Genomic DNA, 24,524 nt, shown 5'->3' on the forward strand with positions numbered 1-24,524 from the left:
AGAAACGGGAGCGGGTCACCCCTTCCAGCCAGGGGTGTCCTGTGGCTCGCCTGGGGAAACAGCAGCCTCCTGGGGCTCGGCCCCGGCACGTGGTAGCCTCCAGGCCCACGTTCCCGCCGGAGCGGACGCCAGGCGAAGGGTCCCGGGACGCGCCGGCAGGGGGAAGGCGGCGGCCCTCCCGGCTGCGCGACCCCGAGCCGTGCCCGGAGCGGGCGGCGGGCTCGCGCGCGGACGGCCCCCCACGCGCCTGCACAAAGCGCCGCGCGCCCCCGCCCCGAGCGGGCGCGGAGGAGACTGACCTGGCGGTCCGGGCGGCGCCGGCACGACGGGCGGAGGGCTCGGGACGCGCGCGCCCTCGTGCACAGGCGCGGCCGCGGCGCCGCCAGCTTGGGGCGCGCGCCGGACCCACCGGGTCACGTGGGGGCACGGCCCAATGGGAGCGCTCCCCACGCCGCGGCCGCGCGCTCGCCTGCCCCGAGGCCGCCCGTGGGCTGGGAGGAGGTGGCTGTGACCGCGCGGGCGGCCTCGGGCGCTGACCTTGGCTCGTGTACCTTGGCTCCTGTACCTGGCGGGCGCCTAGGCCAGGTCGGCCTGGGGCGGGCAGGCGTTGGAGGGGCAGTTTTGAAGCCCGAGTGAGGAGGCAGAGGGCGGGATGTGGACGAGGCCATGGAGTTGACGAAACTTCTGGAGTTCTCAGTTTCCCCCTAAGTCGACTGGGGCTGGGTCCCCTGCCGCCAGGCGGGCTGACTGAGGGGATGGGCTGGGGCGACAAGACAGCAGCCACCCGGCCCGGGTACTTGCGGTCAGACCGGCTTCGAGGCCCCCGGACCCCTGTGTTATCAGGACGGGTAGGGCGCCCACGGGACACGTGGTGCTCCGAAGAGCGGGAAGGCCTGTGGACGGGGCCTGCCTGAGCTGCACCACCCCGTGCCTCCAGGCTGCAAGGCCAGCCCAGGTGAGGGCGGCATCTCAGCCTCCAGCCCTTGGGGACCTTGAGGACATCCTCTTCTAGGTCAACCCTTCCTAGGGAGGCTTGCGGCTCCAGTTACTGGAAAAACCAGTGCTGGTTCATGCAGGAGGCCCCAGGACAGGGGGAAACAGAGGCAAGCTGGGGTCTCCCAGGGGGCCTTACCCACCCAGCCCTTTTCCATGCCAATCCCTGGGCCCTTGGCCCAGTCAGATGTTCAACTGCTCCAGTCCTGCCTCCACTTCCCCGAAAGATGCTCTTCCACCCATCCACCCTCAGCAGCCAGAGGGACCCCGGGAAGATGGGAGTGAGAGCCGCCTTCCTCTGCAAAAGCCTCCAGGCACCGCCTCACTGGTGAAGGCCAGAGACCCTAAACTGTCCCACGACCACCTGACTGGGCTGCCTCCCCGCCACCTGGCTGCCACCTCTCTCAGCGCCAAGCTCTTCCTCCAACCCAAAGTTTCCTTCCCAGCTAAGGGCGTTTGCACCTGCTGCTCCTTTTGCCTGGAAGTTCACCCCAGACTATTCCAGGGCTTCTGTCCTTCCCATTGCGTGGTCCCCATCAGCTGCCACCACCTCTGAGAGCTCAGCCTCCGCTGGCCCTCCTGTCTCTCAGCCCACTACACTCTCCACTCTGCCAGAAAGTCCCCCAATCAGTGACAACACAGGTCACGGTCCACACCTAATCTGGCTTGTCCCCGTGCCCAGCATCTGGCACAGAGCTGGTGCGTGCAAATCCTGGGCAGGTGGGTGAGCTGATGGTGTCCAGAGGCCCCTGGTCCTTAAGGGTAGGGGTGGGGATGTCTCAGAGGACATAACCTTGCAGACCCGGGTTCAAATCTGGGCTTATCAGCTCATTTAGTCCTCACACAGCCCATACTGGGAGGGCTAGTATTCTCTCTGTTTTGCTGATGAGGCACAGAGAATGTCAGCAACTCCCAAAGATTGCCCAGCAAGTTGGGAGTAAAGCTGGTACAATTCCCACATTTAACTGCTAAATAGGGTGTCCTGTACTTGGTGTGTTCAAGCAGAGATCCACACATGGGAAGGTCAAGGCAACATCCCTGGCTCCAGCTTTGAGGTCCTAGGAAAAAGGGAACCTCCCGTTAAATGCTTCTATTGCCGGGAAGTTCAGCACCTGTAAAAGCAGCACCTTCCAATTTCATTGTGGCTGCATTTTAATTCTTATTTTTTAAATGTTTAGCTTCAGGCCAGGCACAGTGACTCACACTATAATCCCAGCACTTTGGGAGGCTGAGGCAGGAGGATCACTTGAGCCCAGCAATTCAAGACCAGTCTAGGTAAGATAGTGGGACCCTAACTCTACAAAAAATACAAAATGAGCCAGACATGGTGTCATGCTCCTATAGTCCCAGCTGCTCGGGAGGCTAAGGGGGGAGGATCACCTGAGCCTAAGAGGTCAAGGCTAGAGTCAGCCCTGACTGCACCACCGCACCCCAGCCTAAGTGAAAGAGCAAGAGCCTGTCTCAGAAAAAAGCATGAATAAATAAATGTTTGGCTTCATCTAGCCTGAGCAGCACCAACTCCCCCTGCCCGTTTCATGCTATTTTCCTCCTCTCCTGCCCAAAATCCCAGAGAGGTTCTATCCCAGCCACCCACATTTGCTGGGGTGAGTGGGCTCGCAAGAGGCTGGAGGGTCCTTCCTCCCCACACTCTTGTCATCCTGCAGGGAGCTGGGAGCAAAGGAGGAGACTCCTCCTTGCCGGATGCTTTTCGGTTCTCAGACATTCACCGAGTGCTGACCACATGCCAGGGACTTACACCCACCCACCAAGTCCACACTGAGCCCTGCAGAGGAACCCCTGACACCCCCGTTTTGCAGATTAGGAAGCAGAAGCTAAGTGAAAACAGAGTCAAGATTCAAACCCAGTCCTGGTGAAGCCAGAGCCGTCCAACTGCTGTGAGTGGAAGGGCCGGGCATGAACAGGCTTGGGGAGAATCCTGGGATTTCATAGCCGGAAGAGAGCTCAAAGTGATCGTGTTTGACAGAGGAGAAAATGGGGCCTCAGAGACGATGGCTGAGCCTTGAAAAGGTGGGGTTAGAAACCAGGCCCAGTCTTCTGAATTCCAGACTCCAGAATCTCCCCCAGGATTGAGGTATGTTCCACAGAAAGAATCCCAGCTCCACCTACCCCAGTCACTGGACCTGCCCTGCCCTGGAGGCATGGCCAGGAGGAGGCCCCCAGCAGGCAGGGGATTGCTGGAGGGGGCGCCGACCGTGCAGGACGGTCTAGACGGTGGTGAGGCCCTCTGGGTCTGGCAGGATTAGCAGATTAGCTCCAAGGAGGACAAAGACGAGGTCAGCGCTAAGTGGATTTCTGGAAAGCCTCCTCCAGCCCAGCAGGGCCCTACAGGAGGGGCCCAGGCTAGGGGACCTAGATCTAGCCACGGAGGGCATGGGTGGGCTAATGGCACCAGCAGCAGCTCTTGAGCCCCCATCACTGCGCTGCACACTTTCACCTCTCCTGGCCTCAGTTTCCCCATCTATAAATGTCATGGTAACAGCTCCAACCTCACAGGGCTCTTGGGAAGACCCCACAAGATGGTGCCTGTCAAGTGTGGCGTTGCCTCTGCCTGCGCAGAGCAGGTGCTCAGTAGATGTCTTTATGACTGTCTTTTGAATCCTCCTCCAGCCCTGAGGGTCAAACAAGATTAAAAAGAGCTTGTTGTTTAGTGGTAAGTTAGGTAAACAGAAGCGGGGTGCAGGAGTCTACATCTAAGAAGAGAGTAAGTGTGGGGAACAATGCTCTCTGGGCCACTTCACATCCCCCCTGTGCCCTGATTTCAGTGGCAGTGGCCCATTCTGAGCGAGCTTGGACCCTCCTCCTCAGTGCCTGCCTTCCTTGTGTACCAAGCCCCGAAGGGCAGAGGAGGGCCAGCCCTCCGCAGTGTGGCCGGGCTGTGGCGGATACACCTGCCTCCCATCTGCAGAAGGACCTTCCTCAGGTGTCCGGCACACTTCCCAGGAGGTCCTGAAACCAGCTGAGGCCTTGATTACACACCTGTGTTGGCTCCCTCACCTGGTCATCACAAATAAACCACCTGCGCCCATGTCCCCATCTCAGGCTCTGCTATCGAGGGAACCAGCGTAAGCAGCCATGCCCCTGATGCGAAGAGGAAGTAGGGCTTGAGGGAGGCCAGGAGGTTGGCATGCAGGAGCTGCGAAGGTCATTTTCATGTCCCTCCTTCCCCGAGTTTCATGAATGCAACCATGCTACTATGATGATGCAATTTTTGTTTGTGTATTAGTGGTGCCTATGAAACCTGCTCTCTCTGTGCATCTGTGGTCAGAGTTCTGAGTGACTGGGCTGGGCGGTTCTGTCGGGGGTCTCATGAGATGCAGTCAGATGGCCAGGGTTCCAGACGTGCAAGGGCCTGACTGCGGCTGGGGGTTCCCTTTTGGAGCCCTCTCACTGTCCCAGCTGGCCAGGCCACGCAGGTTATTAGCTGCTGCCTCAGAGTCTTCCTCAAGACGCCCCTCTGTAGGGATGCTTGGGTGTCCTCCCAGCACTGGGGCTGGCCTCCCCCATATGGAGTGACCCAGGAGAGCAAGACACGTGTGATCTGGCCTCATAAGCCACCCAGCACCACCTCACTGTGTTCTGTGGGGCACCCAGGCCTGCCCTGACTTGGCATGGGCAGGGTGGGGCGACTTCCTGAGCCTGCAGCCGGTGCCGCCTGCAAGGATGAGGGAAGACCACTGGAGGCTGAGCTCCGGCCCCTTGGGGGCTGGGGTGGGCGTAGGGCAGTGTCTGACCTGGACTTCTGAGACCACCAATGAGGTAGGGTATGGGAGCTTAGTGGGACACTGAGCTGGGACCACTGCACTGGTGGGGCTCCCCTAAGCCTGTATGCTCTAGCTGTGTGGCCCATTGACAGCTGAAAGGGCTCCTGGCTCCCACGGTTCCTGTGTTTGGCAAACTTTCATTGAGGACCTGTGCCAGGCCGCACTGGGACCTGCAGTGGGAGTCCCCTTAGACAGTGCCCCAGCTACCATACTGGGGGCACCCAGGAGGCACGTCCCAGGCACCGCATCTGAGCAGGGACCTGCCGGCCAAGCGTTCTTCCTGGAGGAAAGGGGCTGGCGCTCAGCAGGCAGGAGGGGCGCCTTGGTGGAGGGTGGATGGGGGAGTCAGCAGGGACCCTGTGGCCTGGTGCTAGGGTCCCAGGCAAGAGCTGGGGTGTCTCCTGGGGATGACGGGGCCTCCCTGGGGGTGACCGTGGCCAGGTGTCCCACCATACACAGCCCTGCTGGCCTCAGCCCCATCTGGCACCTGCCATTGCACTTGTGACCCCCAGCTCCCGGAGGATCACCGTCCATAGATGCTCCCGCCAGTGAGGAGGCCGGGACACCCACACTGCAGCGTTGAGGATGCCCGGGAGGGTCGGGGCGGGCGGGCCTGCGGGGAGTGGGCCTCAGGCACGCCACACGGGCGCCCCCTCGTGGGGCCTGTGGGCAGGGCTGCTGCACGGGGTGCGAGCTGGGCGCAGGTCACGGGCGCTGCCCTCAGCCAGGTCGAATGCTCTGCTGTTGCTGTAGGGCGATGTTGAACATTTTTGAATGAGAGGCCTGCATTTCCATTTGGCCCTGGGTCCCTAAAATTGCGTGTCAGGTCCTGCCTGCAGCCTCACCTGGCCTCCTCATCTGCTGGGATTTAGGGGAGACGCCAGCAAAAAGCGTGCACATGCCAGCCCTGCAGCACCCCATTCAGGGCGAGAGGCAGAGCTGCAGCCGGGGTCTGCTCCTCACCCCACAGTCCCGGTGAAGGAGGATGCGATCTGCAAGCGCAGAGCCCCCCGCTCAGTCCTTTGAGGCTGAGCGTGTTCACAGTCTGACTGACGCTCCCGCACACACGGCACGGCCAAAGGGAGACCTCTCGTGTGTCTGATGTGCCCCCATCCTGTGGCCCATCAAGGTGGGGTCCAGCTCCGTCCTCTCTGCCCTGCAGGGTCCAGCAGAGCCGGCCTGGAGCTGCTGGTGGGGAGAGTAGCAGGGCTTTGGGATACCGCAGCTGGGTGTGGCCCCAAGGGTGGTGGAGGGCTCGGGGACTCTCGGAGCAGGCCTGGCAGCTGGTGGGTGTCAGGGGGCTGGCCCAGCCACCACCCACTACTTCCATCCATGGAGACTATGGCCCTGGGAGAGGCCTCCTCAGCACCCAGGGCTCCCGGGGGTCAGGACCCTCCCCCAGAGATCAGCCTGGGTGGGCCTGTCTTTTCACCCCCACCAAGGTAGGGAGAGCCCTCTCCATGAGTTGCCCCCACCAGGTCCTGAGGCCCAGAGCAGAAGCCCTCCCCAGGTATAGCCCAGACCACTGGCAAGTGGGGAGGGACAGGCTGGTCTGCAGGAAGACCCCCAGCTGGGCCTCAGCAAGCCCACCCCTCAGTGTGACTTAGGAAAATCTGTGTCTTCAGAGGGGCAGACCTCACGGGAGGTCTCCAGGGAGAGTGGGGAGTGGACTTCCGCCGGGGTCTGCCCAACTTACCCACCCACCCAGGTTCAGAACGCCCCTCTCCCCTGCACCCCTGGCCCACCAGGGGCCCCAGGAGTGGGGTTCCTGCCTCCTGTCCTAAAGCCCTCTCGTGTACCTCTGGGCAAGCGTATTGACAGAGGGCTTTCATCCCACCTCATTTTCTGGAAACCTCTTAGACCCTGGAGGGGCCCTCAGGGCTCAGAGACCACTGTCAAACCAGGAAAACACGCTGTTTCTGGCACTGAAGTTCCCAACCCTCAATCCAAGAACAATTTGGAGAATTTGTGATAAGGCTGTTTCTCCTGTTCTTTCCAGATTCAATGAATGTCCCTGAGCTGAGGAGAAGAGAAGAGAGATGAGGAAGGCAGAGAGGGGACAGGGGGAGGAAAGCAAGGAACAGAAGGAAGAAGGGGAGGACGGGGAAGGGAAAGAGAGGGAGGGAGAAAGGAGGGAGGTGGTGACGGGGAACATAAGAAGGGGAGGAGGCAGAAAATGTTCGGGGAAGGGATGAGAGATGGGCCTGGTGCCTGGGCCCCGTGCCTCCCACTCCTCAGCAGATGAGGCCTGTTGGGGAGGCTGAGGAAGGGAGATTGGTGTCCCCACAGGGAGCAGAGCAGGGCTGAATCTAGAGATGCAACAATGCAAAGGATCCAAATGTCCCCACCAGGCCCAGAAGAGGGCGGGGGCAGCTGGCTCCGGTGGGAGCCAGCTCCGGTGGGCTGTGCAGTGCCCAGCAGCAAGGAACGTGGGGCCAGGGCCTCCAGGCCTGATGTGTGCTGAGGCTGCATGCCCAGCCCCCCATGGGGAGCCCGGTGGGAAACAGAGGGCAGCCACAGAACAAGTGACCCTCCCTGGAGGTGGTGGGCCCCAAACACTGGATGCTGCCCAAGACACGGCAGGTCCAGGCTGAGGAACCCTGAGGTCCCGACCCTCTCACCATGGGACAGGGCCTGCAGGAGGCAGCCTCCAGGCCCCCTGAACCTGACAATGCCTCGTCCTCCTGGTGTGTGGATCTGTCTTCCATGGCCTGGGATCCATCCGCGGTTGCCATCTCCCTCGTCCCCACCAGTGGGCACTCAGGGACAGGAGTTGAGTGAGGCTGCATATGCGATTCGGGGAACACAGGCACTGGTGGGAGCAGCACGGCTTGCTAGAGTCCCAGCTTCCTGGCCGCTCTGGAGTCAAGGAAGGCTGTGGGTCTCATACCATGTCCTCAGAGCTGCTGACTGCCCTCCACAGGGGCCTTTTTCCCAGGAAAAATCTCTCATTCCTGGGACGCTACCACGGCCAAAAATATGGCCTGACAGGTACCCATCTGACGGGTGCTCCTCAAGCACCCATCCGCGGACACATGCTGGACCTGTACGATGCTCTAAACGGGGGGTGCACACTGCAGCCCTCTCAGCATGGGGGCCATGCACCACCCGTTACCAGGAGAGTCCCCGTGGACATCGGATTACAGCCTGCTGGGCTGGGCTGGGGAAGTGGCCGCCTTCAGCGGGGCACATGCCTCTCCAATCATCCCAGTCCCCCTCTGCAATGACAGGGCCCCAGGGAGCTGTGGAGAAGGGGATTTCTTCTTGCAAACAAAACCCCACAGGGAACCCCAAGTTCTAGCTCTAGTTTATTCCTCTATCCAGCAAGCATCAGTCAAACACCTCCTGCCTGCCAGGCCTGTGCCAGGACAAGGCGACACCAGACCCTGTCCTCTGGCTACATCAGGGAGGAATTGGCGAACAAGGGAAGGAACAACAGGAAGGTAGCAGTGGAGAGGCCAGGCGCGTGCGGTGGCAGTGGTAGTCCTCTGTCCTGCAAATCATCCAAAACCAAACAGCAAGGAAATGCAGGCGGGGAAGCAAACCCAGGAGCCCCTGATGCCCACGCTCTTAGCCACCCATCCACCTGGGTTCGGAAGATGCTCTCGGGGTTCACACTGAGAGAGAGGCTGGAGCTGCGCAATGGCCCAAGTGAGTTCAGAACAGGCTGTGGGGCGGGGGCACTCCCACATCTCTAGCAGGGCTTAGAGAACAGTCAAAAGTGGATTCCAGTCTCGGCGAGGCAGTGAGTATCCCCTCCTTGGAAGGTAATCGAACCTCTCTGGGGACTCTTGGGATGGTAGATGGGAGAGGAGATTTCTCCCCAGAGGGGAGACCAGCCTGCTGTCCCGGGCTCGGCAGCAGCTGAAACTCCTTTTGGGGAATTTTCTTTGGAGCTGATTTATGAGGCACAGGAAGAGCCCAGTGTGGTGCAGCCCCACACCGCTTGTGTCCAAACACAGCCTGTTGCTGTGGGCACCCTCACCCCCTGCTCCTGGCCCAGGGTGGGGCGACTTGCCAGGGCACACAGAGGCCCCTACCAGGAGCTGGCCTGATCCCTGACCTCTGACCCTGGGAGCATTTGGGCAGTGCTGGCTGAGGAAGCAAAACCGCCAGTGTGGCGTCCATCACACTTTCTACGTGTTTTAGCAGCCGGGTTTTTGTTTGTTTGTTTAAGAGACAGGGTCTCGCTCTGTTGCCCAGGCTGGAGTGCCGTGGTGCAATCATGGCTCACTGCAGCCTTGAACAACTGGGCTCAAACGCTCCTCCTGCCTCAGCCTCCAGAGTTGCTAGGACTGTGGCATGTGCCTCCACGGCTGGCTAAGCAGCAGATTTCTTCTTGCAAACAAAACCTTACAAGGAGAAACTCCAAGTTAGAGAACTAGCTTATTCCTATACTAGCAAGCATCAGCCAAACACCTCCTGCATGTCAGGCCTGCACATGACAAGGTGATACCAGGCCCCGTCCTCCGGACACATCAGGGAGGGGTCAGTGAACAAGCTAAGGAATGACAGGAAGATGCTATGAGCGTGGCCAGGCGCGTGCAGGGGCAGCGGCTGGTTCCCCTCCCTGCAGAACGCACCACCTAAGATAGAGGCTGCTCGTAACTGGAGATCAGCAACATCCCCTGTTCACAGAGAGGGAAACAGAGGCACGGAGGGAGCATGTGAATGCGGAGAGGGATCAGTTGAGGAAGGAATTCAATGGGATGAGGCGTAGGTATCTGCCCAAAAGAATTAAAAGCCAGGACTCAAACAAGAACTTGTGGGTGAACATGCGTAGCAGTGCTGTTCACAGTGGCCAAAGCCAGGAAACACTCAAATGTCCGTCAACCATGACTAGATGAACAGACAAAGAAAAGCTGGCGCATCTCTGCAGTGGAATGGCAGGCGGCCGTGAAAAGGAAGGGCACTCTGACCCAGGCTGCGGTGTGGACGATTCTTGAGAAAATGAGGCTGAGGGAAAGAAGCCAGACACGATAGACTGTATATTGCATGATTCCATGTACACAAAATGCCGAGAGTAGGCACATCATAGAGATGAGCACAGATTGGTGGTTGCCAGGGCTCAGCGGGAAGAATGGGGGTTCCTGTTCCGGGCGATGGAAATGTTTTGGAAGCAGAGATGATGGAGCTCCACCCTGTGAACGTACTAAATGAAGCCGAGGTGCACACTTTAACATGGTGACTTTTATGTTATGTGCATTTTTTTCCCAAATAAGAACAGGACGCCGCTGTGAAGGGCAGAGACCGCTCATGGGGACTGGATGGCCAGGAAGCCACTGCTGTGTGCCAGGCCCCTTCCAGGCTTGGGGTCATGCCCCCTCATATTAGGCATGGCCACCAGTGTAAGTAGAAGAGATGAATGTGATGGGCACTTCAGGGACAAAGCTTTTAGGAACTGGTGCCCAGTTCTTCCACTCTCCCCTACCACAGGGGACCTGAAGCCTTGTGTTGAGACAGCACCAGCTGCAGGCAGTGGTGGAGCCTCTGTCATTCGGGTCCCCAGGCCACCAAGGAGGAAGAGCCCCATCCCCTACCGCACTGACCAGCAATTTGTGGTGTGAGTGACACCCACACCTCCATCAATAAGGCCACGGAAGAATCAGGGGTGTGTGCGGCTGCAGCAAACCCAGATGGTCCTGGCCACTCACCTGCCCTGAGGGGCCAACATTTGAGCTCGGCCCTCAATAAGGTGAGCAGTGACCGGCCTAAAGGAAGAGCGCTCCTGGCCGAGGGAGGAGCAGTGCCAAGGCCCCACAGCAGATGTGTGCCTGGTGTGTTCAAGGACAGTCAGTGGCTGGCAGAGCCCACAGTGGGAGGCACAGGCTGTGGGGCCCCGGCGGCCCAGGTGAAGCACTATGCTCCCTCATCAAGGGATGGGAGGCCCTGGCGGTTTTCAGCAGGGAGGGATGCAATCAGATGTGGGCTCTAGGAGGATGCTCTGGGCCGTGTGGACACTGGGTACTTTGAGAAGCAAGTGGCAGGATCCCAGGCTTCTCAGTGAGGAAATTCAGGAACTCACATAATGGGAAGTGCAGAGGGACTGTGGGCTCTAGGACATGGTGACCATACCCAGCTGTGCGTCTCTAAGATTTTCCCCACCCTCATTCTCAGGCAGGCTTCCCTCATGCTCACAAAAAGGCTGCCTGTCTATCCGGGGACAGGAGAGAGCTCAGAACCCACAATAAGCCTCTGGTCACCTGTCACTGGCTCAAAGCCGGCTAGGCTAACCCACCCTAAACCAATTACTGGCCAGGAGGAAGGGTAGCCAATCTGTGATTTGTCAGCAGTGACAATATAAAACCCTCACAACCCAGCCATGCAGAAAAGGCTTTGAGAGCTCAGACCCTCAGAAAGCCAGCTCCAGCACTGCTCAGCCACTTGCCAAAACTCCCCACTGTCTATAGGGCAGAGCCCAGACTCCTGAGTGTGCCTTTCCAGGCTCTGTGTCCTTAGATGATTTCACCCTTGCAATGATCCTGAGAAGTTAATGTGATTACTCCCTTGAGAGATGAGGCAACCGAGGTATGGGGAAGTTAAGTAACGTGCCCAAGGCCACTCAGCCATCAGGTGGTGGTGGCAGGACTCACACCCAGACAGTGGCCCAGAGCCTCCCCTGCCCCTGCCACCAGCATCTGACTAGCGCTCTCCATGGACGGCCGTGGATTTCAAGCCCTCTGGCTTCTGCCTGAGGTTTTCTCTGCGGGTCATGCTGTTCGCTCCACGGCAGGCAGGTTCGCTCCACGGCAGGCAGGTTTGCTCCCTGGTCTTCACAGAAAACCAATTCGGGGATCCCCCACTCAAAAAGCTTTCCTGGGCTCGCTCCTCTTAGCAGCTTGAGGCCTCGCCTCAGCACTTCCCCTGGCCTGAGTGACCTCCAAGGCCTCGCCTGTGAGAACGAGGATGAGGCTGGGAACAGGGTGACCTGAGACACCGTGTGGAAAGGACGCCCCGAAACCCCTGTGGTCCCTGCCCTGTCTCCGGCCCCCCTCCCGCACCTGGAGTTTCCGCTGATGGTCCTAGTGTAAACACACCAAGGCGGGAGGAGAAGAAGTGTCAGCCTGGCCTTAAACAAACCTGCTCAGCCGGAGATGGGGAGCAGGCTTGCAGGCAGCAGGGGCTCTGGCTGGAGGGATTTGGATGGGATTTAAATAGGACTTGGTTTACAGAGGGAAAAAATAATTATCTACAAGGCCTCGGATAAAGTAAAGCCCATTTGTTCGTGAGTGAATGAAGGAACACGTGGAAACTGATGATGTCTACCTGAGACTGGGCTCAGGCAGTTACTCCGTGGGAGCCCGACTGGAGGTTGGCCGTGGGAAACAAGTGGGCTGACCCCCGGGATCCACTCGAACTGGCATCTCAGTGTGTGCACAGGAGCCAAAGGCCAGCTCAGGCACAGCCACCCTGGCAGCACATCAGAATCATGGCAGAGTCTTTAAAATGCTGATGACCGGCCCAGCGTGGTGGCTCACACCTGTAATCCCAGCACTTTGGGAGGCCGAGGTGGGTGGTCAGGAGTTCGAGACCAGTCTAGCAAACCTGGTGAAACCCCATCTCTACTAAAAATACAAAAATTAGCCAGGCATGGTAGCGGGCACCTGTAATCCCAGCTACTTGGGAGGCTGAGGCAGGAGAATTGCTTGAACCCTGGAGGTGGAGGTTGCAGTGAGCTGAGATCGCACCACTGCACTCCAGCCTGGGCGACAGAGTGAAACTCTGTCTCGGAAAAAAAAAAAAATGGTGATAACCAGGTCTCTGCCCAGACCATTAAAATCAGCCTGTCTGGGCCAGGCCTGGACATCTGCGTTTGATGGGAGCTCCCGGTGGTTCTGATGCACAGGCAGGCATGGGCGCACATGGGCTCACTGGACCCCACACAGCCACAGACCAGACCCAAACCACAACTGTTGCCTCATTTACTCCTCACACAGCCCCAAACATTGCTGTCCTCACTATGCAGATGGGGAAACTGAGGCACAGGGAGGCTAAGTAACTGCTTCTGGTAGGAGGCAGTGGGGCCTGGGTTGAGATCTAAATCTGCCATCCCAAAACGTCCCCATCACCCCGTTGATGGGTCAGTTTTCTGTTGCCTCCTCCCTCAGATCAGGGTCCCCAGGGCAGATACTGTCCTCATCAGACCTGCAGTCCTCAGGACCATGTCCTCCCTCCCTCCGGACTTGCTCCACAGGCTCCTGTGGGGAAGGAGCTGTGTGCTGGCATGGGTGGGCCTGGGTCTGAGTCCGGACTCTGCCCCCTGCCAGCTGAGTTGGGACCCCTGGGCCCTTGGGTAAGGGCTGGGTCCTGGCAGGCCTCGGGGTGGAGAGGGGGTTGGTTCCTGGGTCTGGGGCTCTGGGGCAGGCAGCTCTGGTGGGCAGGGAGGTGCTTCACCCCTGCCCTGCTCCTGCCCAGGTAGAGGACGTGACACATTAAGTATTCCCCCGGACAGTGGACAGGGCTGGGAGGCTTCCGTCGCCCTGCCCGGCAGTCCCACCCAGATGGACCCAAATGCTGAGTGAGGAAGTGCAGAGCCCATGGCCCAGCTCCCAGCACGAAGAACACTGAGCCAGGGGCAGGCTGGCCCTGAACACTCGTGGAACTTTGGCAATTCCCATGCCTCTGGGCTTCGGGTTCCTCATGGGTAAATTAAGGAGTCTGGACTCAATCCAGTCAGGGCCATGCTGCCCGCTGTGCTGGTCCAGTGGGCCGGTTTCCCAGAGGGCCCGGGGGAGGGTGTCCATCCAGGTTCCTGGGGAGCAAGAGCCTCATTGATTGGTGATAACTGCCTGGGACCAGCCAGGGATGAGGCAGGCGTGCACCAGGGCTTCTCTCCAGGCCTGCTACACCCACGACCTGGGAAGGGAAGTCGGCATTGAGCGACACATTTCTTGTTTTTTTTTTTTTTTGAGACGGAGTCTCGCTCTGTCGCCCAGGCTGGAGTGCAGTGGCCGGATCTCAGCTCACTGCAAGCTCCGCCTCCTGGGTTCACGCCATTCTCCTGCCTCAGCCTCCCGAGTAGCTGGGACTACAGGCACCCGCCACCTCGCCCGGCTAGTTTTTTGTATTTTTTTTAGTAGAGACGGGGTTTCACCATGTTAGCCAGGATGGTCTCGATCTCCTGACCTCGTGATCCGCCCGTCTCGGCCTCCCAAAGTGCTGGGATTACAGGCTTGAGCCACCGCGCCCGGCGAGCGACACATTTCTGCCTCTACTGGTGTATAGGCCTGATGGTGACATGCAAGTGACTGAACAATTAGACAGCAGAGGAGTTTCTGTACTAAAATTTATTTTGTATAAATTAATAATAAATACAAATCAGTGGAAAGAAGAAATTAACGGTCCCCTGCTTTCCCACTGCCCAGAACGAATCCTTGCTAACGTCCTGCGAGCGTCGCTTCCAGTCGCTCCAGGCAGCTTTTCGCTGTTCTTTAAGGAAGAAAAGGACGTGTGTTTATAGAACGGCACGAGCTCACTGTAAAGATGTCAAACACGGCCAGGATGTACAAAGGTGAAGGACGAAAGCCTCCCGGACGCTGCTGCCTGGAACTAACCCCACACAGCGGTGTCCGGCCCCCCCGGTGGCCTTCTCTGCCAGGGTCCCGGAGAAGGACAGATAGACGCATGGTCGATTGGACAAGTGAGGCGGATCTTCCACAGCCCATTTCTCTGTGGGTGTTGACGGGGCTCATCTGAGGCTCATCCCAGTCTCTCTGACAGAAATCTGCCCCTGGAGGAGGGTCTGGGGCATGGGGGCAGAGAAGCCCTTCCCAACAGCTGACCTGGCTCTAACCCTCCAACTCTCAGTGTGGCTTTGGGGACGGCCTGCCCCACTGGCACTGAACGGGGCCGGACCACATGTGGTTCTAACCCACGTGGGTTTTTAGACCCTTGACAGCCCAGACGAACCCTCATGGCACAAACATGGGCAACTGCACACACACACAAGGTCTGGGGGTTCGTGAAGCCATTGGAGCTTCCCAGGACCCCAGATCCAGATCTCTGAATCAAAGGATGTTGCCCGCACTTCCCCAGCTAAAGAGACGAAAGAGTCTAAGAGCTTCCTCTTGGAGAATGTTTTCAAATGACCTGACTGCCCACCTGCCCCCCACACAGGAGGTGCCTGGTAGAGACAGAGGCTGGACTGGTGGCTAGGACCCCAGGGTCTTTGCTGGGTCTGAGAGGGCCACATCCCCTTCCCCACCCATGGCCATGCCCTGCCTGCCCAGTCCCCAGACACCCACAGGCAGGACGAAGCAAGCATCTGCTTCTACACACACTCCCGCAGTAGTCCACCCCCAGCAGTCCTGCCCCTGCCCCCGGCCCACCCAGAACTGGCCCTCAGCCGTGACTCCCGCCTGAGACCTGCTGCCCCTCCCGCCACCCACCACTGGGGTCTCTCTCCTCCCACCCCTCCAGGAAGCCCCAACTGCTCCTCCACCGACCGCCAACCTTAATCCCACCTGCCACACCAGGCAGGGCCTTCAGGGACAGGGCTCCCCCGGGTCTGGCTGGGGTCTGCAGAGTTTCTCACTTGCAGCCCTTGCACCCCATGGCCCGGCCCTTGTGGGGAACAGCACAGGTGGCTCTGTGCCCTGGTGTGGGGCCACTGTCGTGAGGATACTGCCATCACCACCATTGCTATCAGGAAGGCCATTTGTCCCCTTGTGTTTGTGGATCTGCTGCCTGGTTTCCTGCCGGGCTCAAGGCTCTCACACCCCCACAGAGAGGGGCCTGAGTCACAGGGTCAGGGAGGGCACCCAGTATGGGCACAAGGCTCATTTCCTGAGAGTGGGGCGGGGAGCGGGGGGAGTGGGGACTGGAGCCCAGAGTCCAGCTCGTCAGAGGGAATGCAGGGCCCCGAACCCAGACCATGACCCTCTTCAAAAGCAGAGGCCCGGGCAGGATAGGAACCGGGGAGCTGGCCCTCCAAAAGCACCCCTGGCCATGGGCAGCTACACTGCAGCCTGAGAATGTGCCTGCCCCACCCAGGCGCCTTCACCTCTTCCCTGAGCTTCAGCCACTCCCAGTCGCTCCCACCAGCTAAGCAGCTTCCGGGCCTGCTCTCTGTCCTCCTGACACGCCTCATAAGCAGGAAGTGGTCTGGGGCCCTCCACAGGCAGGCCTGCTGGATCCCAGACCCCAGCAGCTCTACTTCGAGAAAGATGTGGGGAGCGCCTGGGAGGGGATGCAGGGAGTGCCTGGGAGGGGACTTTGAGCACCTCCCCATTCCTCACTGGAAGGAGGACCCTCACCTCCACCTCAGGTCAGGGCACAGAGGTCATGAGAAATGCCCGACATAGGGCCACCTGGGGTCTGTGAGAGGCTTTCTTAAGGGGGCCAGGGTAGATGGGGGGTAACCTGCATCGAACTGAGTGTCTTGATGGCTGACTCCAGTCAGAGGATGAGCCCTGATCCTGCTCACACACTGAGCCCTGATCCTGGTCACACACTGATCCTTGGTTCTAGTCACAGCCTGAGCCCTGATCCTGGTCACACAGTGAACCCTGACCCAGGCCTCACATTTGACCCCCCATATGGCCTCACGAGTTGGTCAGGACAGAGAGGTCAATGCTCTCGACTCCAAGTGAGCCAGCTGAGGCTCTGAGCCATGAAGCCCTGGCCTTGGTCAGCTGTCATGCTGAGACCTGAGCCTGGGGCTTAGATTTTGAGCCTGGTTCTCAGACTTTGAGCCTGGTTCTCGCTCCCACCTCCGAAGCGCCTGAGGACTTGGCCTCAGCTGGTGCCCTGGAGGAGCAGTGACAGAGTTGAAGGAGGTAGCCCCTCCTGGATCAGCACCCACGGGGCTGAAGGCAGAGAGGGTCTGTGCCCCAGGCAGACAGTGAACAAAGGCTGGTAGGGGTCCAGAGCTAGGCAGAGCCAGGGCTGCCAGTGGGGGCTGAGCTCCCCTGGGAGGCCTCCAGGAAGACCGCTCAGGACAGAACAGGCCGATTTTAGGGGGTAGCAGAGACAGGGAAGGTACTTCCTTAGTGAGAGACTCCACAGCTCTTTGGACAACCTCAAACTGGGCCCCACCAGCAAGAGCTGGAATTCTGATCCCAAGGAGTCCTCGTCCCAGCTCCCAGGGCAGGCCCTGGCCACCCTCTGGTCCCTTTTTTAAGCCTCAGGTTTCTCATCTGTAAAATGCGGGAGACAATCAGGTTCACAGTGGCTTGTAGAAACTGTTGAGGCTGTGTGCATTTCAGGATCTGGTTCAGATTTTAGAAAGACAGTAAGATGCACCTAGCGGATGTCACATACTCACATGCACCCCATGGGGTCTGGGAAGCACCTCCACCACGCACACTGATGCTTCTGCCTCAAGCCTCGTTGATATGCCCACAGGGAGGGACAGATGGATTCTGAACACCCTCAGGCTGGGTTCAGTCAGTTTATGCGGCTGAGTGAGCTTGTGGCAAACCTACCTAAGTGCTTCCCTATCTCAGAGCAGTTTGGATTTCGGGATCCTGGGTTGGGGCTTCAGCAGGCACACATGAGATCTGGTCTGCAGCCCTCACCAGGGCTCCGCCTACCCTGTTGGGACCGCCCATTGGTGGGTGCCATCCACTCCCCTTTGCTTGGTTCCCAGTGCCCTCCCCTGCCTGCCAACCAGGACACTTGGCATCAGCCTTCCGGAAAGTAACCTACCCCGCCAACAACAGCTTCCCTCCTCCCATTCCTGAGCACTCCTCCAGGGCGGCAGGCAGTCGGCAGAGGCAGCAGGCCTCTATAAATAGTGGCCCTGACTCCTCCACCGCCTCGCTGGGGTTGTACCCCCACTGCCCAGATGGACAGACCCAGGTTGGGAAGGAGACAGGCCGGGACTTGCCCAGGGCTCCCCTGGGAGGTAGGGGTCAGCCCTGGTGAGTAGGGGAGGAACCCACTACAGGAAGGTCTCTGCACAGAGAAACGTGAGGCTCACAGCCAGGGGGGCCAGTCCGAGACCCTGGGCTCACCTGAATGGTTCAAATCCTGGCTCCACCTCCCAGTAGCTGGGGGGTTCCTCGGAGCTTTAGTTTCCTTGCTTATGACGGTGAAGGTAATATCAGCAGTCCATCCCATGCCGCCATCCCCCAAGACAACTGCATCCCTTTCACTCACTAAGAGACGGTCTCCTGGCCCCTAGGAGGAGAGGGCAGGGTGAATGGGTCCAGTTCTTAGGAGCCTCAAAACCTAGACAGAATGAGATGAAGCTGCAGCAGGAAGGACTAAGGTTAGAAACGGGAAAGAACTTCCTGTTCGTTAGAGCAGTGTGTGCCACCCCGGAAGGCTCTGTGGGGAAGTTTATACAGGCAGAAAAGGGGCCCAAGTGCTTGCAATGGGGCCATGCCAGCCTGGAGCCCTGCCCTTCCCACCCATTTTTAAAATGAGTAGGCATTCGCATTTATTGAGCTTCTGCTATATACCTTCCCACATGCTCAGCAACAGAAAGGAGGAAGAAACAAGTGAAATGTTGGCCTTGTCTCGGAGGAGTCAAACATTTGGCTGGAGACAAACTTGGCTCAGGAGAATCCCAGCAAATGATCCAGGCCCAGACTGCCCTCAGAATTCAGGGCTAAGACAAACCAGTCAGGGCAGGCTTCCTGAAAGAGGTGGCCATGTGGCTAGAGGCTGGTTTGGACCTGTGGGAAAGGCCTTCTAGGTGGCGAGAACAGTGGGGCAGAGTTGTGCAGGTGGGAAGGCTCTCAGGCTTCTGCAGAGATGGTGAGGGGAGACCTTGGGGTCGCATTCTCGGTCCTGTGCTGGTGGCCAGTGCCTGGGAGGACTTGCTCCGGAAACCCTGAACCCAAGCAACTTCCTTAAAGTCGCTCTCAGAGCCAGAGAGTTCAGAGCCTGGGTCCCCGCATCCCGCTCCGTAGAGGTCACCAGTTCCCCTGCCCGTCAGTGCCAGATGTCCAGCCAATAGCTTTTAGCATGTGCTGGCCTAGGTCGTTTCGGCCACTCACAGTGACCAAAGCTCATTGCTATGAGGGAAGGTGGAGGGGTCGGGCAGAGAACAGCAGCCACCACTGCAGCGTCCCTGCATGGACACTACCCCTGGACATCCATGCTCCCAGCTCCTAGGCCAGTGAGGAAGCCATGGTCGGGAGAACCCAGGTACCCAGGGCCGCTCCTCTGAGGCCTGCCGAGCAGACAGACACAGACAGACACAGCTATTCCCGTCCCAAGGGGCCGTCGGGGGCTGGGAAGTGCTGAAATAGAAAGCGGGTCCCGAGCCCTGCTGGGGACGTGGCCTGTTCTTGACCTGAGTGGACTGGGCCAACTCTGGAGGGAGTTGCAGCTCAGCCCAGCCCGGCCAGTTTGTGGTGGCTGGTCTGGGCCACCCCGGGCAGGCGCCTGGACCCAGAAGGGATCTTAGACCCCACACTCTCTCCCCTGGGGTTCCCAGGCTGTGGGGTCCTTGTCACAGTTCCCCAGGGGATGGGTTCCTGGAGCTTCCAGAGAGAAAGCAGGCCTGGCTCAGCGGGGCAATTTGGGGGCTTTGTAAAGGCTGAGAGACTCCAGCTCCACCCTCCTAACTGCGTGACCTTGGACACGTGACTGCCTCTCTGAGCCTCCCTTTCCTCTTCTGAAGATGGGAACAGGATGCCCCATTATAAGATTATTTGGTGAAGTAATCGACCTGAAGTGCTTCCCCTGTGCCTGGCACGCCAGAAGCGCTCAGTGAGTGGCAGCTGTTACAGGTTTGTCTCGGTGAGCACTGCTTGTTGAGTGACTGACCTGCTAGACCAGTGGTTTCAACCTGTGGATTACATCCCAGCAGGGCTCCACGCAGCAGTGCCTCGTACTCGGCCCTGTTTTGTGTTCCAGTGCCTGCGATAAGAGGTGCCAAGCAGGGCCCACATGGCCACCACCCCCAACCACCAAGCCCGCTGGACCTGTGCTTGCTCTACCACCCCCAACCACCAAGCCCGCTGGACCTGTGCTTGCTCTGGCGCCTGTGCTGATCCCACTAGAGCCCTCCCTGGCTGGGCCAAGTGTCAGAGGAGGCCATGGAGGCAGGGAGCAGGGCCAGGCCCCTGAGAGGGCCCCAGGGCTTCCTCTCTCCCTCTCCCTGGGGAGTCTATTGCCCCAGCAGCCCCAACGGGGGTCAGACCCCAGAGTTTCGGCCGCCTCCTCAAACCCCAAGTGGAAGGCCCCGGGGTAGTGGGAGCCCAGTGGCCTGGCCTCTGAGCTCCCAGGTTCCCACCTGACTCTTCAGGGGCCAGCTGTGTGAGCCCAAGGGAGGGAAGGGACTTAGTCCCCTTGCTCCCTGTGGGGACCCTCACCAGGAGGTGGGTGATGATAAGTGCTAGTCCAGGCGCAGTCCAGGTGGAACGGGACACACGGGAAGCGATCCTCCCACGGTGGCAATCCTCGGTGCCCCCCACGGTGGCAATCCTCATCCTGCTGTCTCTGCCCTGGGGGAACCCGCCACTCACCCAGCACCTCACTCACCAGCACCTCCTGGACTGGCCCTGGGTGGGCCTGGAGACCCAGATCATGGGAAGGGCACCCCCTCCCAACAGCAACCTGGCCGGCCACAAGGAGGCCAGGGCGTGAAGGGGCCCCCCTGCCCAGGTGGCAGGAAGACTGGCATGGAGCTGAGCTGCCTCAGAGCTTTGATAGCTGAACCCCCTCTCCGGGCCTTGGTCTCCTCATGTATAAAAGGTGGGGCCAACTTAGAGGATCCCAAGGTCCTCTGGTCTCAGTGTTCCCCCTGAGGCCCTGCTGCCCCATTCTGTAGGCTAAGACTCAGCTAGCCCCACCCACACGCCACACTCAGACCTTACCCCAGGCTCCTGGACACATGGCAAGGCCAGGCAGAGCCAGTGTGAATCCTGGGAGAGCCTGGGAGGCTTGTGACCAGACCTCCTCCACCAGCAATCCCTCCCGGACTGGGTCTTTGGAGCCTGGGACTTTCCCTCTGCCTTCTCACCAATGAGCCCAGCACCACCATCCCCCACCATTCCCTGCAGGGACCCTCCCTTGGCTCCATGGGGCTCAAGGTTGCAGCTTCTTCCATACGGGTCCCCGCAGCAGCACCAGCCCACGCTGGGTCTCACCACCGTGTGCCAGCCGTGGCCAGGGCCACAGCCCTGCCAGACCCCATGATGAGGCAGTGTTCTGGGGGTGCCCCTTCCCACAGTCCACGAGGCTGAGTTTAACAGAAGGATACTGGGAGGCTGCAAGCCAGGCATGGTTCCGGCCAGGGTCTGCATGCCCCCTTTGCTGTGTGACTTTGGACAGGCCTCCCTCCCTCTCTGGGCCTCAATTTCCCTGTGCGTAAGAGCAGGCGGTGAGATAAGATGCCCTGGAGGGACCCCTGAGTGTTGAGCAGGCATAGGGGGGTGTCTTGGGGCACTGAGGGAGCCAGCCCAGAGGGCAGCAGTACCAGCAGCCACGCCAGGATGACACCCTAGAGCTCCAGAGCCAAGCGCTAACTGTGCACCGGGCACAGCACCAGGTACCCTGGACGTCCCCGGTTGTGACTGGATTCCAGGCATTCATCCCATCTCTGGGTACCTCCCCACCCACCTCTCAAAGGCTCTGCCCTGCAGGGCCTCATAGACTGCTCTGGTTCCTCCAGCCTCCAACCCTTGGAGCCCCGACACGTTCTGCTACCGTCAAGTCCGTGTCTTCCCCTCAGATAGGAGGAGACCGCAGACTGAGCCCAGGCTGTCCCCTCACTGCTGTGGGCCTTGGGACTGGTCCTGCCCCTGCGCCCCCAACCCGGTTTCCTTGGTTCCCACTGTGGAGCTGAGCCTCCCTGTGGAGCTGCGATGTGGCCGGCAGGACCCGGCACTTCCTGAGAAGAGGGACACTGCTTCCCAGCCATCAGCACAGGCCACGGGGCTGAGGCTGAGGATCAGAGCAGACAAGAGAGGCACCAGGCTGGGCTCGAACCCAGGGCTGTGCAAGGGGCCCCCACATTCCCTGGACACGCAGGCTCACCTCTCCCTGGGGCAGAGAAGGGCCCCTGCCCACCCCAGCTCTCTGGCAGGTGCCTGCCTGCTACCCAGCAAGTCCAGAGTGCAGGAGAGGGCCTGTGGGCACGGAACCCCCCAGGAAGGAGCCTGCAGGTCTCCCAATCGCCCCTCATCTGGAAGCTCTGCACTCCCCCTCTGTCCCTCCTCCATAGCTCTGGCCTCTCGAGTAGGTGGGAGTCCTCCAGAGCTGGCTGGCATCACCCCATCTTGGCAGGTCCCCTCGGGCAGGCCTCACCCCTCGACACATGGCAGGAAACCGCTGCCAGGGGCCCACGGCTGTTTACATCCTCAAGTGGCACCAAGACAAGGGTCCCTCAGGAAGACAGACAAAGTCTGCAGTGTCAGGCACCAGCAGGGGTGGCAGAACCCGCCTGTCACCACCGTCTGCAGTTCCCTGTTATCCTGTGCCCTCTCCATCCTGTGGACTGCTCAGTGGCCCGTTGTTGGCTTAATCCCTCAGGATGGGGACCCTGTAGCACCAGCACTGCCCGTGATGGGCGGGGCTTGTCAATCCTGATTGCAGCATGGGCGGGGCTTGTCAGTCCTGATTGCGGCATAGGCGGGGCTTGTCAGTCCTGATTGCAGCATGGGCGGGGCTTGTCAGTCCTGATTGCAGCATGGGCGGGGCTTGTCAGTCCTGATTGCGGCATAGGCGGGGCTTGTCAGTCCTGATTGCAGCATTACAGGATTCCCAACTGCAGCCACCACAGCAAAAAGGCCTTGGCATCACAGGCCCATCCTCCTGGAAGCACAGGCTCTCGGACCCTCTCCAGGGTCACTGGAGCTGCAGGGTCGAGTCTTGGAGTCAAGGTCAAGGATGGAGGACAGGAGCCATGGGTCCACCTGGCTCCTATGGGGGTTCACAAGGGGCCACTTCTGCATCCTGCCCAGGGTGGCCTGGTAGCCCTGCTGGTGGCTCATGTGGAGATATCATTGTGGCACTTCCCTGCACCCCATGGGGAAGGAGGAATGGTTAGGCTGCTGATGCCTCACCGCTGGCAGGGCCTCCAAGGATGCTTCCATGGGCTTGAGAGGGCTCTCCACCAGGCCCAGTTCCCTCCAATGTCTGCCTAAGGGGCCCCTCCCACCCTGCAAAGTGTGCTGGAGCCCAGGATGAGCAGTAGGTGCGCTGGAGCCCAGGATGAGCGGTAGGTGCGCTGGAGCCCAGGATGAGCGGTAGGTGCGCTGGAGCCCAGGATGAGCGGTAGGTGCGCTGGAGCCCAGGATGAGCGGTAGGTGCGCTGGAGCCCAGGATGAGCGGTAGGTGCGCTGGAGCCCAGGATGAGCGGTAGGTGCGCTGGAGCCCAGGATGAGCGGTAGGTGTGCTGGAGCCCAGGATGAGCGGTAGGTGTGCTGGAGCCCAGGATGAGCGGTAGGTGTGCTGGAGCCCAGGATGAGCGGTAAGTAGGCTGGAGCCCAGGATGAGCGGTCCTTCCCTGCGAAGGGCCAGTCAGATACACATGAAGGGATCCTGACCCTGGGCACAGCCACTCTCTGACCTCTGACCCCAGTCACAGACAGCCTGGTCTGACTCGCCAGCCTGGTAAAGATGACAAGGGGGAAATTGTCCCTGTGCCCAGTCTCTTCTGAGGGTTGTGGGGGGTTGGCTCTGAGCTCGGGACCCCCATCCCTGGCGTCCCCCCAAGAGGATCCCTGGGTCCTGCTGAGAAGAATCTCCCTGGGGGAGGAGTCAGGGAGGCTGGCCTGGGCTGTGACCCCTCCCCAGGCAGTTCCCCACTGTTTGCTGGGGGACCATCTCTGAGATTTCTTTGAGAACAAGCCTGAGTGCAAGGCTGGAGCCCCAGGCCCTCAGAGGTGGGCATGAGGCCTGGCACCAGTGCGGTAACTCAGCCACCCTCGCCTGCTCAGGAAATCCAAGGCTCCTCTGGCTCCAGCCCTGCCCAATCTGGGCTGCCTCCAGGCTACCCCCACACAAAAATGACATTGTGTCCACCCCCACCTTCCACAAGCCCGGTGAAACCCTGCCTGCCGGGAGCCAGTGCTGGTCCAGAGAGGTGCGAGAGGCTGATGGCCAGAGACTCCTGTGCCTCTCTGGGCCTCAGTTTCCCCAGCTAAAACAGACATGACAATGTTCTAAAGGAGATAATTGCAGCCTGTGGGCTCAGCCCTGCGGCAGCAGGGAGGCTGCTCCAGAGTAAACAAACCCTCCTCTCCCAGAACTGTCAATGGCTCCCCGTTGCAGCACTCTGGTACCCATAGAGGCTGCTGAGACTCAGTGTGGAAGTGTCCTGCCCACTCCCAGCTTTGCTCCCCAGGAAGTATTCTGATGGCCTCCTGTCCCTCTGCCCATCTGGGCTGCCTGCCTCCCATTATACCTCCCTCTGCCCCCTCTAGGAAGCCTTCCCAGACTGGATCCCTCCCCAGCAGGCTGCGTCAGGACCCCAGGACCCACCTACTCTCTCTTGTTGTTCTGCATTGCAACCAGCCTGAGCTTGGGGACGCCCAGTGCCTCCTCTGGGGAGCCTTCCCTGAGTCTCCGGTGTGCAGCATAACCCACTCAGCAGGCCCTCGGCGCTCAGGTGGCTTGAAGATTAAAGTGTGAGTATGAACAGAAGCACATGGGATGGGAAAGAGAGGAGATGGCGCTCTCGGCAGAGGAGACAGTACACAGTCCCAACCACTCCTCAACAACCCTGCTGCCACCCCAGGCTGGCCACAAGGCCTCCCGACTCTGAGGCTGTCTAGGGGGAGGGGCCCTCCAGCAGCCCTCTGGGATCAAGCCTGTCAATGAGCTCACGCTTCCTCCAGCACTGAGGTC

At 59.8% G+C, this 24,524-nt stretch overlaps 1 protein-coding gene and 1 pseudogene across 2 annotated transcripts in view; one reads left to right on the forward strand and one right to left on the reverse strand.

The window, feature by feature from the left end:
• Positions 1 to 401, reverse strand: part of PTP4A3 (protein tyrosine phosphatase 4A3) — a 44,355-nt gene extending 43,954 nt beyond the window's left edge. The window contains exon 1 of the mRNA XM_050802391.1: positions 300 to 401. The gene's annotated coding sequence lies outside the window, so the exon portion shown is untranslated. The remainder of the gene's footprint in view (positions 1 to 299) is intronic.
• LOC126961749 (uncharacterized) overlaps positions 1 to 24,524 on the forward strand; it is a 191,613-nt pseudogene that overhangs the window by 6,248 nt on the left and 160,841 nt on the right. The window lies entirely within an intron of this gene.

The sequence above is a fragment of the Macaca thibetana genome, chromosome 8 (assembly GCF_024542745.1).
Source record: "Macaca thibetana thibetana isolate TM-01 chromosome 8, ASM2454274v1, whole genome shotgun sequence".
NCBI classification, from domain to species: Eukaryota; Metazoa; Chordata; class Mammalia; order Primates; family Cercopithecidae; genus Macaca; species Macaca thibetana.